This window comes from Lolium rigidum, chromosome 6 (assembly GCF_022539505.1).
Source record: "Lolium rigidum isolate FL_2022 chromosome 6, APGP_CSIRO_Lrig_0.1, whole genome shotgun sequence".
Taxonomy (NCBI): domain Eukaryota; kingdom Viridiplantae; phylum Streptophyta; class Magnoliopsida; order Poales; family Poaceae; genus Lolium; species Lolium rigidum.
This window is the reverse complement of record NC_061513.1, coordinates 340,295,025-340,308,313: the sequence shown is the minus strand read 5'-3', so window position 1 is coordinate 340,308,313 and position 13,289 is coordinate 340,295,025.

Genomic DNA, 13,289 nt, shown 5'->3' with positions numbered 1-13,289 from the left:
CAGCTCATCATAATCTAATTAATACAAGCATGAATTTATCACGCATCCATGCTTAATACCGACAAAGAACATAATATAAGGCAACACAGCTTTAATCCATAGCCACTCGGAGCAAGTCTAGGTAGCTAAGATGAGCAACGACGACAAGTAAGTCAAAGACAGTGTGATGCTTGAGCATCAGCATCACAAAGATAATTAAATCATTTAGCCACAGTTTTAGACAGTAAGCTATCACTGACAATCAATTGACAAGAGAAGGAAGAGATGCAACACTTACTTGCGCCTGGAAGCAGAGGCTAGGGCATGGCGAGGCAGTGCTCGCGCGTCCCTAACAGCTGCAAGTCCAGGGTAGGCGCCGACGTTACGCCGGCGAACCCAGACACGAACCAGCACCACCGTAGCAAGCACCTGAGGCGACGGCACGAGTACTGCGAGCAGCACCCGCGCCAGGTCAACCCCAGGCACGTACCCATCGTCGGCGAGGACGAGATCTCGCCGGAGTTCGTCGAGGCGATTTTTCCCGAGATCTAGATCGGAGGCGATTCACCAGGAGAGGAAGAGAAGGGGAAAACTACGCGGACAGATCGATAGATCTGCACGCGGCGGTTCATGTTCGGTAGGTAGCTACGGCGGAGGAGCTCGGAGCTGGCCGGAGCGAGGCGGCGGCCATGGCGGCGACACCATCGCCACGGGCGTCGCAGGAGCCTAGGGTTAGGGACGAAGAGAGTGAGAGGGCCGAGTGAGTGAGTGGGGTGGGCCGTTCGGCGCCACCGAGCCACTATGGGGCAAGCCTTAGTGGGCTGTCCCATGGGCCTAGGTAAATGGGCTGGGCCCAATATGGGTCCAGGGGGGTATTTTGGTCTTTTTACATTTAATAAAAGGCCAGAACTTTACCAAATTTTTATAAATCAAACACAACTCTAAAAATCCATTAAAAATTGGATTCATGAATGAAAAATAAATCTTAACAATAATAAAATATGAAATGGAGTTTATGAAACAAATTCAAAATTATGAATTTTCAGAATTTAAATAATCACTTGGAATTTTAAACTATTATTTCCTTGTATTTAAAAATTCAAGGAAAAATCTCAAATAAGTTCAAATACTTATTTTCAAACATTTCAAAATGAAATTCTAATATTCCAAGTCATTTCTATTGCAAAGGGTATTTTTCCAAGAAAAATACTATATTCCTTTTTATTCCAAAAACTATAGAGGTGACTCTATAATTTCAAATTATTTTTGGAATGACTAAGGAAATCATCAAGTAAAATAGTTTTACTTTGAATTGTTGTACTTTGTGTGAATTACAATGATTAAGACTTTTAAATCAATTGCAAATTACTGTCAAAGACATAAATCTTAAATACAACCCTAAACTGCTATAACTCAACTGGGTAAAGGGATTCAACATAAAATAATACATCCATAATTGCATTATTTGGATTTTATAACATTGTCTTTACCGGACAATGATGCTTCTTACAGAACCCGAGGTCCAGGTTCCATCAACTGCATTGAACCGCACTATCTCGCAGATCCACGAGCAAGTTCACCCTTGCTCATACCAACTTGAGTATTTTCTACTACTTTAATACAAAGCTATATACTTATCATTCCTGCATCGCAAATGAAATGTTACTTTCCAACTATGAATATGACTATGTGGCCGGCAATGGAACCATGGTATGTGTTGATATGGTGGAGGTTCCATTGCAATGGGTTATATCACCCTAGGATTAAATTACCAATGCCGTCTAGTGATTCTAGCGCCGTACAAACCGCGTTGACCATGAGATCTATAATGGCTCTAGGGAAGCCAGCCGTATCTTTTCCCTTCTGCACGCCAACGGATCGGAGAGCCGGTGGGGTGCTGGAGGCACTGCCGCAATAGGTTGGGAAATCCTTTTAAATCCCCATCCATTAGTGATGATAAGCTCTACGATCTATGAGGGATTGTCCGGAGTACACCATGAGTAAAGCCGTATTATCGGGGAAGTCTACTGGAGGTGTACGGTTGGACAAAAGGGTGGGTTTGCGGTCGCGGAGAAGGCGGTGTTGGCTTGGATCTTTATACCTGGCCTCACACCAAAGGAAGTGTGAACGGGGGCAAGTCCTCGCGGATGGCAAAAAGGGTGAGATCTCTTGTGGGAAAAGTAACGCACCTCTACAGAGTGTATCAAATTGTGGCTGTCACTCCCTGTTCCGGGAAGGGAACTGCGAACACGGCAGGAAAGGAACTCCACAAAGTTCTAGTCAACCTGTGAAGACTGACGGGCATAGTTTTCATAATAAAAGCAACCTTTTGAAGAAATGATTGCAAAACATGCATTGACCGGCGATTTCCTGATCAATGGTCGTAGCTAGTGCATCAAACAACTTTTATTCTTTTAGAACTTGCTGAGTACCTCTGTACTCACTTTCTTTCGACACCCTTGCTAGACTGTGATCTGGAAGTGGAGGCCATCAACGATGGAGCACCAGAAGGAAGCTACGAGCTGGTCTACGAAGAACCCGATCTTACCGGCGGAGTGGAAGGCGTAGACTATGGGATAGTCTACGGACCAGATGACACGGAGGTGGAGGAGTAGTGACATACCCTAGCATCATAGAGCCGAGCAACGTAGAACTTACCTAAATAAGTTGTTGAGCTCTCTTTTATATTTGTTATGAGTTGTAATCATACTTAAGTAGTATCTTAGGGTGTTCTCATAGGACCTGTGAGAATACCAACTTGTTAAGACAATGTTTGTAATAAAGTATGGAGTGTTATGACCTGCAATGTTTCTATTGTACCACTCTGAGGGATATGGCAAATTGTGAAGAAGTCCCTTCGCAAAGATCATATCAACGACTTGTATACTACAACATGCAGTGGTATGCTGGGTCACCGCACATGCTTCCTATGCATAGGAATCTTGTACACAAATAAATTCATGAAGAACAAAGTGACAAGCATAAGAAGATAAAACAAGTGTAGCTTCAAAATTTTAAGCACATAGAGAGGTGTATTAGTACCATGAAAATTTCTACCACCATATTTTCCTCTCTCATAATAATTTTCAGTAGCTTCATGAACAAACTCAACAATATAACTATCACATGCAGCATACTTTTCATGATTTCCAAACACATAATTTTTATCAAGTTCAAGAATAGTGGAATTAAAACTTTCAAACTTACTTTTATTAATAATATAACAAGGTAATTGATCAATCTCAATAGATATGGGACTCATAGAATAAGTCAAGAACTCTCCAATCCCATTTTCATTAGTAGTACAATTAATATTGTCAAGTAACATAGGACCATCATCTAGAGCTTTATCATAGACATTTGCCAAACAAAATTCTTTAGTACCATGCATTTCGACATCAGGCACAAACAAAGCATTATCATAAGATTTATCAAAGTAGCATGGATTATCATAAATAACAGTAGCATAATCATTCTCACAAGTATTACTCATAGGTATTATTTCAAGAGAATCCACAGGAACATAACATTCAACCTCTTCCGGTAAGCATGGAGGACAATCAAATAGTGTAAGAGATAAAGAGTTACTCTCATTAGAAGGTTGGCATGGGTAGCTAATCCATTCTTCCTCCTTTTGTTCATCACTCTCCTCTTCTTTTTCATCCAATGAGCTTTCAGGTTCATCAATTTCCTCCTCTTTTTCATCCAATGAGCTTTCAGGTTCATCAATTTCTTCTTCCACCGGTTCCTGCAAATTGCGAGTGCATTCTTGTGCATTAATGTGTCTCTCTTTATAATCAAGGATATAAGGATTCCTACTGTAGCATTCTATGCAAGAATTAAGGATAGTAGAGACATAATCTTTAAGGTCCTTACAAACAACACAAGTTTCATAATTCTCAACCATGAAGGATTCTATCTCAGAGGCTCCCATAAATAAGACAAATTGTTCTACCTCTTCGAACCCATAATGAATATAGCAATTCCGATTATAGCTCTTAATTAAAAATTCCTCACTAAAGCCACATTGAAATTTAAGATGTTTAGTATCCTGTTGAGAGCAACAGTTTATATCATGGCGTTTAAGCAAGATTTCAGCAATTGTATTCAATTTTTCTATCATAGCACTCATTATTTTACCAGTTCTTGATTCTCTATAATTATTATAACATTCTATAAGCTCCAAGTAGGTTGTAGGTTCTCCCATAGCAACAGTTTTTAATTTTTCGGGTTTTCAAATTTTTATGGATTTTTGGGTATATGAGAAAAATAAAACAAGACAAAAATAAACTAGACAAAAGTAAACTAAGCACAAATAAACTAGACAAAAGTAAACTAGCAAAACAAAGTAAAACAAAATAAAAACAGAGAGAGAGGTAGAGTGTACTCCCCAGGTGAACTTATGAGTAGAGCTATGCCTCCCCGGCAACGGCGCCAGAAAACAGTCTTGATGACCCACAAGTATAGGGGATCACAACAGTCTTCGCGGGAAGTAAAACCCAATTTATTGATTCGACACAAGGGGAGGTAAAGAATACTTATAAGCCTTAACAACTGAGTTGTCAATTCAGCTGCACCTGAAAAGCACTAGCAACAAGGGTGATGTGAAAGTAGCAGTGATATGAGAGCAATAGTAACAGTAACACAGCAGCATTAATAGCAATATGAGAGCAATGGCACCAGAAGATAATTGATACTACTTCCAATGACATGTAGAACGAGTATATGATGATTAAAGATGGACCGGGGTTCCCAGCTATCTACACTAGTGGTAACTCTCCAATAACAAGTGTTGGGTGAACAAATTACAGTCGGGCAATTGATAGGATTGAAATAGCATTAAGACAGAATATCAAGATCATTAATCATGTAGGCATGTTTTCCATATATAGTCGTACGTGCTCGCAATGAGAAACTTGCACAACATCTTTTGTCCTTCCAGCCGGTGGCAGCCGGGCCTCAAGGGAAACTACTCTGGATATTAAGGTACTCCTTTTAATAGAGCACCGGAGCAAAGCATTAACACTTGGTGAAAACATGTGTCCCTCACATCACCGCCATCCCCTCCGGTTGTCCCGATTCTTGTCACTTCGGGGCCTTTGGTTCCGGACAGTGACATGTGCATACAACTTGTAGATACAATCTAAGCAATAGTATAGAGCTCAAATCTAAGATCATGCCACTCGGGCCCTAGTGACAAGCATTAAGCATAACAAGATTGCAGCAATAATAACTTCATAAACTTTGTAGATAGACAATCATAACGTAACAATCCATCGGATCCCGACAAAGACAACACCGATTACATCAGATGAATCTCAATCATGTAAGGCAGCTCATGAGATCATTGTATTGAAGTACATGGGGGAGAGAATACCAACTAGCTACAGCTAGAACCCGTAGTCCATGGGGGAACTACTCACGGAGCATGATGGAGGCGGTGGCGTTGATGGAGATGGCTTCCGGGGGCACTTCCCCGCCCCGGCAGGGTGCTGGAACAGAGAATTCTGTCCCCCGAATTGGAGTTTCGCGATGGTGGCGGCGCCCCTGGAGTCTTTCTGGAGTTTCGTCAATTGGTACGGTGTTTTTAGGTCGAAAGGGATTTTATAGGCGAAGAGGCGGCGCAGGGGGGCACCTGGGGGCGCCACACCACAGGCCGGTGCGGGCCCAGGTCAGGCCGCGCCGCCTTATGGTGTGGTGGCCCTCTGGCCCCTCTCCGACTCTTCTTCGGTGTTCTGGATGCTTCCGGGAAAAATAGGAGGTTTGGTCTTCGTTTCTTCGAATTCCGAGAATATTGCCCGAACAGCCTTTCTGGAACCAAAAACAGCAGAAAACAGAACTGGCACTGTGGCATCTTGTTAATAGGTTAGTTCCGGAAAACGCATAAAAACATTATAAAGTGCAAGCAAAACATGTAAGTATTGTCATAAAACAAGCATGGAACGACAGAAATTATGGATACGTCGGGGACGTATCAGGGTCTGAACGAATTCATTGTAGGACATTCCTTCGTCGCCGGTGGAGGTTGTGGAGGTTTTCCAAGTTCCATCTGACTCTACGACGGGGACGGTGGTGTTGCCTGCATCTTTCACTGGGACGGTGGTGCGGCCTGCATCTTCGCAAGGGTCCTTTGCTTCCCCTACCTCGGTGCTGCGTGTGGCTCCTTTGACTGTAAGGCCGATCTTACCTACCTCGCTGTTCTTTATTGTGGTACTGGTAGTTCATAGATCTGCTAGTGCTTAAGGATGTCCATGTGGTAGTTCATTGATCTGCTAGTGTTTGTCATGTAGGCGATCATACCTTTGGGCTCCCCTGATCTGTCTGCGTCAACTGTGAATGCTCAGCCATCTCTGATAGCAAGCAAACCAGCCATGGTTTGGAGACCTGAGCTATCAGAGTTTGTGCTGAACCGGTTGGTTCAGCTCATCCGTAGCGGCATCTGCTTCATCATGGGATTCAAGGAGGAGCATATGAAGAAGGTAGCCGCGGATGTTCTTGCATTCGCCAGCGTACATGTCACCACTCTTCAACTGTACAACCACATTAGAAACTGGAGGACAAAGTGGAGCGTTATCACGAAGATGAAATCTGATCGCATTCTGGACTGGAGCGAAGCTGGTTGCTGCTTCTACAGCAGTGATGAAGGGGCGGTGGACGAGTACATCCTGGTACAAATCCTCATTGAGATCCTGCATAGATCTGAAAGTATATACGTGTCAATGTCGTCCGCACTAACAGGTGTTCCTTGTCGATTGCAGCGGTACCCGAAGCACCGTCAGTCGGCACCCCGATCACCAACTACGCTCAGATGAAGACGATCTTCATTCCTCGGTTCGTCTGCAAGGCGCAGCTGTTCCAGCCTAACTTGCTGGTCAGGGCTATGGAGTTCATTGCAGACAATGAAGCTGAGTATGCCGCCTATCGTAAGTTGCAGCCACCGGAGAGGAGGAGCTGGCTTAGGACCTGGCTCCGCAACCAGTTTCATGCTTAGTGCTTCTGCTTCGTTCTCATGATCCGCTGATTTTGGGAGGTGATGTTGTATCCCTCCATTAGCTAGAACTTGCTAGAACCTGATCCCCAGTTTGTAATGATGAACTTGTTCGAGGTGGTATATACTAACCCCTCGTGACGAACCTGTGATGCATCACAAAGTAGTTGCTTCGTTCGTGATGCATCTCCCACTAAGCACTAGTTGTTGTGTATTACCTGTAGGGATACGTTGCATAGAAAACAAAAAAATTCCTACCGCGAGAACGCAAACCAAACCAAGATGCAATCTAGAAGATGGGAGCAACCAGGAGATGATTGATGGCGTGTATTTCACACATTCGTTGGGAAACCCCAAGAGGAAGGTATGATGCGCACAGCAGCAAGTTTTGCCTCAGAAAGAAACCAAGGTTTATCGAACCAGGAGGAGCCAAGAAGCACGTTGAAGGTTGATGGCGGCGGGATGTAGTGCGGCGCAACACCAGGGATTCCGGCGCCAACGTGGAACCTGCACAACACAACCAAAGTACTTTGCCCCAACGAAACGAGTGAGGTTGTCAATCTCACCGGCTTGCTGTAACAAAGGATTAACCGTATTGTGTGGAAGATGATTGTTTGCAGAGAAAATAGTAAAAACAAGTATTGCAGCAGATTTGTATTTCAGTATTAAAGAATGGACCGGGGTCCACAGTTCACTAGAGGTGTCTCTCCCATAAGATAAAAGCATGTTGGGTGAACAAATTACAGTCGGGCAATTGACAAATAGAGAGGGCATAACAATGCACATACATGACATGATAAGTATAGTGAGATTTAATTGGGCATTACGACAAAGTACATAGACCGCCATCCAACTGCATCTATGCCTAAAAAGTCCACCTTCGAGGTTATCATCCGAACCCCTTCCAGTATTAAGTTGCAAAGCAACGAGACAATTGCATTAAGTATGGTGCGTAATGTAATCAACAACTACATCCTCGGACATAGCGCCAATGTTTTATCCCTAGTGGCAACAAGCACAACACAACCTTAGAACTTTCGTCACTCGTCCCGGTGTCAATGCGGGCATGAACCCACTATCGAGCATAAATACTCCCTCTTGGAGTTAAAAGAAAAAACTTGGCCGAGCCTCTACTAGTAACGGAGAGCATGCAAGATCATAAACAACACATATGTAATAACTTGATAATTAACATGACATGGTATTCTCTATCCATCGGATCCCGACAAACACAACATAGAGTATTACGGATAGATGATCTTGATTATGTTAGGCAGCTCACAAGATCCGACAATGAAGCACAATGAGGAGAAGACAACCATCTAGCTACTGCTATGGACCCATAGTCCAGGGGTGAACTACTCACTCATCACTCCGGAGGCGACCATGGCGGTGTAAAGTCCTCTGGGAGATGAATCCCCTCTCCGGCGAGGGTGCCGGAGGAGATCTCCAGAATCCCCGAGATGGGATCGGCGGCGGCGGCGTCTCGGTAAGGTTTTCCGTATCGTGGTTTTTCGCCTCGGGGGTTTCGCGACGAAGGCTTTAAGTAGGCGGAAGGGCGGAGTCGGGGGCCGACGAGGGGCCCACACCACAGGGCGGCGCGGGCCCCTTGGCCGCGCCGCCATGTGGTTTGGCCACCTCGTGGCCCCACTTCGTATGCTCTTCGGTCTTCCGGAAGGTTCGTGGCAAAATAGGCCCCCGGGTCTTTGTTTCGTCCAATTCCGAGAATATTTCGTTACTAGGATTTCGAAACCAAAAACAGCAGAAAACGAGGAACCGGCACTTCGGCATCTTGTTAATAGGTTAGTTCCGGAAAATGCACGAATATGACATAAAGTGTGCATAAAACATGTAGGTATCATCAATAATATGGCATAGAACATAAGAAATTATCGATACGTCGGAGACGTATCAAGCATCCCCAAGCTTAGTTTTGCTCGTCCCGAGCGGGTAAAACGATAACAAAGATAATTTCTGAAGTGATATGCCATCATAACCTTGATCATACTATTTGTAAACATATGTAGTGGATGCAGCGATCAAAACAATGGTAATGACATGAGTAAACAAGTGAATCATAAAGCAAAGACTTTTCATGAATAGTACTTCAAGACAAGTATTAATAAGTCTTGCATAAGAGTTTACTCATAAAGCAATAAATCAAAGTAAAGGTATTGAAGCAACACAAAGGAAGATTAAGTTTCAGCGGTTGCTTTCAACTTGTAACATGTATATCTCATGGATAATTGTCAACATAGAATAATATAACAAGTACAATATGCAAGTATGTAGGAATCAATGCACAGTTCACACAAGTGTTTGCTTCTTGAGGTGGAGAGAGATAGGTGAACTGACTCAACATAAAAGTAAAAAAGAAAGGTCCTTCAAAGAGGAAAGCATCGATTGCTATATTTGTGCTAGAGCTTTTATTTTGAAAACATGAAACAATTTTGTCAACGGTAGTAATAAAGAATATGAGTTATGTACATTATATCTTACAAGTTGCAAGTCTCATGCATAGTATACTAATAGTGCCCGCACCTTGTCCTAATTAGCTTGGACTACCGGATCTTTGCAATGCACATGTTTTAACCAAGTGTCACAATGGGGTACCTCCATGCCGCCTGTACAAAGGTCTAAGGAGAAAGCTCGCATTTTGGATTTCTCGCTTTGATTATTCTCAACTTAGACATCCATACCGGGACAACATGGACAACGAGATAATGGACTCCTCTTTAATGCATAAGCATGTGGCAACAATTATTATTCTCATATGAGATTGAGGATATATGTCCAAAACTGAAACTTCCACCATGAATCATGGCTTTAGTTAGCGGCCCAAAGTTCTTCTCTAACAATATGCATGCTCCAACCATAAAGGTGGTAGATCTCTCTTACTTCGGACAAGACGGACATGCATAGCAACTCACATGATATTCAACAAAGAATAGTTGATGGCGTCCCCGAAGCATGGTTATCGCACAACAAGCAACTTAATAAGAGATAAAATGCATAAGTACATATTCAATACCACAATAGTTTTTTAAGCTATTTGTCCCATGAGCTATATATTGCAAGGGTGAATGATGGAATTTTAAAGGTAGCACTCAAGCAATTTACTTTGGAATGGCGGATAAATACCATGTAGTAGGTAGGTATGGTGGACACAAATGGCATAGTGGTTGGCTCAAGTATTTGGGATGCATGAGAAGTATTCCCTCTCGATACAAGGTTTAGGCTAGCAAGGTTATTTGAAACAAACACAAGGATGAACGGTACAGCAAAACTCACATAAAAGTCATATGGTAAACATTATAAGACTCCATACCGTCTTCCTTGTTGTTCAAAACTCAATACTAGATGTTATCTAGACTCTAGAGAAACCAAATATGCAAACCAAATTAGCAAGCTCTAAGTATTTCTTCATTAATGGGTGCAAAGTATATGATGCAAGAGATTAAACATGAGCACAACAATTGCCAAGTATCAAATTATCCAAGACATTTTAGAGTTACTACATGTAGCATTTTCCAATTCCAACCATATAACAATTTAACGAAGAAGAAACTTCGCCATGAATACTATGAGTAGAGCCTAAGGACATATTTGTCCATATGCTACAGCGGAGCGTGTCTCTCTCCCATAAAGTGAATGCTAGGATCCATTTTATTCAAACAAAACAAAAACAAAAACAAACCGACGCTCCAAGCAAAGTACATAAGATGTGACGGAATAAAAATATAGTTTCGGGGAGGAACCCGATAATGTTGTCGATGAAGAAGGGGATGCCTTGGGCATCCCCAAGCTTAGACGCTTGAGTCTTCTTATAATATGCAGGGGTGAACCACCGGGGCATCCCCAAGCTTAGAGCTTTCACTCTCCTTGATCATATTGCATCATACTCCTCTCTTGATCCTTGAAAACTTCCTCCACACCAAACTCGAAACAACTCATTAGAGGGTTAGTGCATAATAAAAATTCACATGTTCAGAGGTGACACAATCATTCTTAACACTTCTGGACATTGCATAAAGCTACTGGACATTAATGGATCAAAGAAATTCATCCAACATAGCAAAAGAGGCAATGCGAAATAAAACACAGAATCTGTCAAAACAGAACAGTTCGTAAAGATGGATTTTATTAGGCCACCAGACATGCTCAAACGAAAATTCTCAAATTGAATGAAAGTTGCGTACATATCTGAGGATCATGCTCGTAAATTGTCTTAATTTTCTGAGCTACCTACAGAGAGATAGACCCAGATTCGTGACAGCAAAGAAATCTGGAACTGCGCAGTAATCCAAATCTAGTACTTACTTTACTATCAAAGACTTTACTTGGCACAACAAAACATAAAACTAAGATAAGGAGAGGTTGCTACAGTAGTAAACAACTTCCAAGACACAAATATAAAACAAAAATACTGGAGTAAAAACATGGGTTGTCTCCCATAAGCGCTTTCTTTAACGCCTTTCAGCTAGGCGCAGAAAGTGTATATCAAGTAACATCAAGAGATGAAGCATCAACATCATAATTTGTTCTAATAATATAATCATAAGGTAACTTCATTCTCTTTCTAGGGAAGTGTTCCATACCTTTCTTGAGAGGAAATTGATATTTAATATTACCTTCCTTCATATCAATAGTGGCACTAACGGTTCGAAGAAAAGGTCTTCCCAATATAATGGGGCAAGATGCATTGCATTCAATATCCAAGACAACAAAATCAACGGGGACAAGGTTATTGTTAACCATAATATGAACATTATCAACTTTCCCCAAAGGTTTCTTTTTAGCATTATTAGCGAGATTATCATCCAGATAACAGATTTTCAATGGTGGCAAGTCAAGCATATCATAGACTTTTTTAGGCATAACAGAAATACTTGCACCAAGATCACATAAAGCATTACAATCAAAATCTTTGACTCTCATTTTAATGATGGGCTCCCAACCATCCTCTAGCTTTCTTGGAATAGAAGTTTCAAGTTTTAGTTTCTCTTCTCTAGCTTTTATGAGAGCATTTGTAATATGTTTTGTGAAAGCCAAATTTATAGCACTAGCATTAGGGCTTTTAGAAAGTTTTTGTAAGAACTTTATAACTTCAGAGATGTGGCAATCATCAAAATCTAAATCATTACAATCTAAAGCAATGGGATTATCATCCCCAAGGTTGGAAAAAATTTCAGCAGTTTTATCACAGGCAGTTTCAGCAGTTTTAGCAGTTTCGGGTAATTTTGCGCGCTTTGCACTAGGAGTAGAAGCATTGTCAACACCAATTATTTTACCATTGATAGTAGGAGGTGCAGCAACATGTGAATCATTAGCATTGCTAGTGGTGGTAATAGTCCAAACTTTAGCTATATTTTCCTTTTTAGCTAGTTTTTCATTTTCTTCTCTATCCCACCTAGCACGCAGTTCAGCCATTAATCTTATATTCTCATTAATTCTAACTTAGATGGCATTTGCTGTAGTAACAATTTTATTTTCAATATCCTCGAGTTTAGCAGCCATTTTATTAATTAAAGAAGATTGTGACGTGAGACATGTATGAGATTCGGTCTTCAGCATTTGCAAGTTTAGTTTGCAACCCAGAAATCTCCATATTCAAATTTTCAAGTTGATTTCCTATTTTGTTCAACAAGGTAGATTGTTCATTCATAGTTGTTATCACCAGATTTTGGCTAAATCAGGAGGTGGGCCGCGATCAAGATGGGCTTGGAAGATTACACGTGGAAGATCTCTGAAGCGGCCTTGGTCGGAGAATTTGGGCTAGATTGCCCATGTATGTTTAATTACAATAGATTGTATTTAGATTAAAGGTTAGAGTTTATCTCGTGCACGGTTTAGTGCACGCCCACATTAGAAAGTCCGCTGGACTATAAATATGTACCTAGGGTTTATGGAATAAACAACAACCAACGTTCAACCACAAACAAATCTCGGCGCATCGCCAACTCCTTCGTCTCGAGGGTTTCTACCGGTAAGCATCATGCTGCCTAGATCGCATCTTGCGATCTAGGCAGCACAAGCCTGCCTACGTTGTTCATGCGTTGCTCGTATCGAAGCCTTTTTGATGGCGAGCAACGTAGTTATCTTAGACATGTTAGGGTTAGCATTGTTCTTCATGCTACATGCTTTCGTAGTGCAACCCTTGCATGTCTAGCCGCCCTTACGCCTATCTTAGGCGTAGGGGCGGCACCCCGCTTGATCGTAGTTTAGTAGATCTGATCCGTTACGATTGCTCCTTGTTCTACAAGGATTAGTTTAATATCTGCAATAGTTAGGCCTTACAAAGGGGGGAGGATCCAGCGGCACG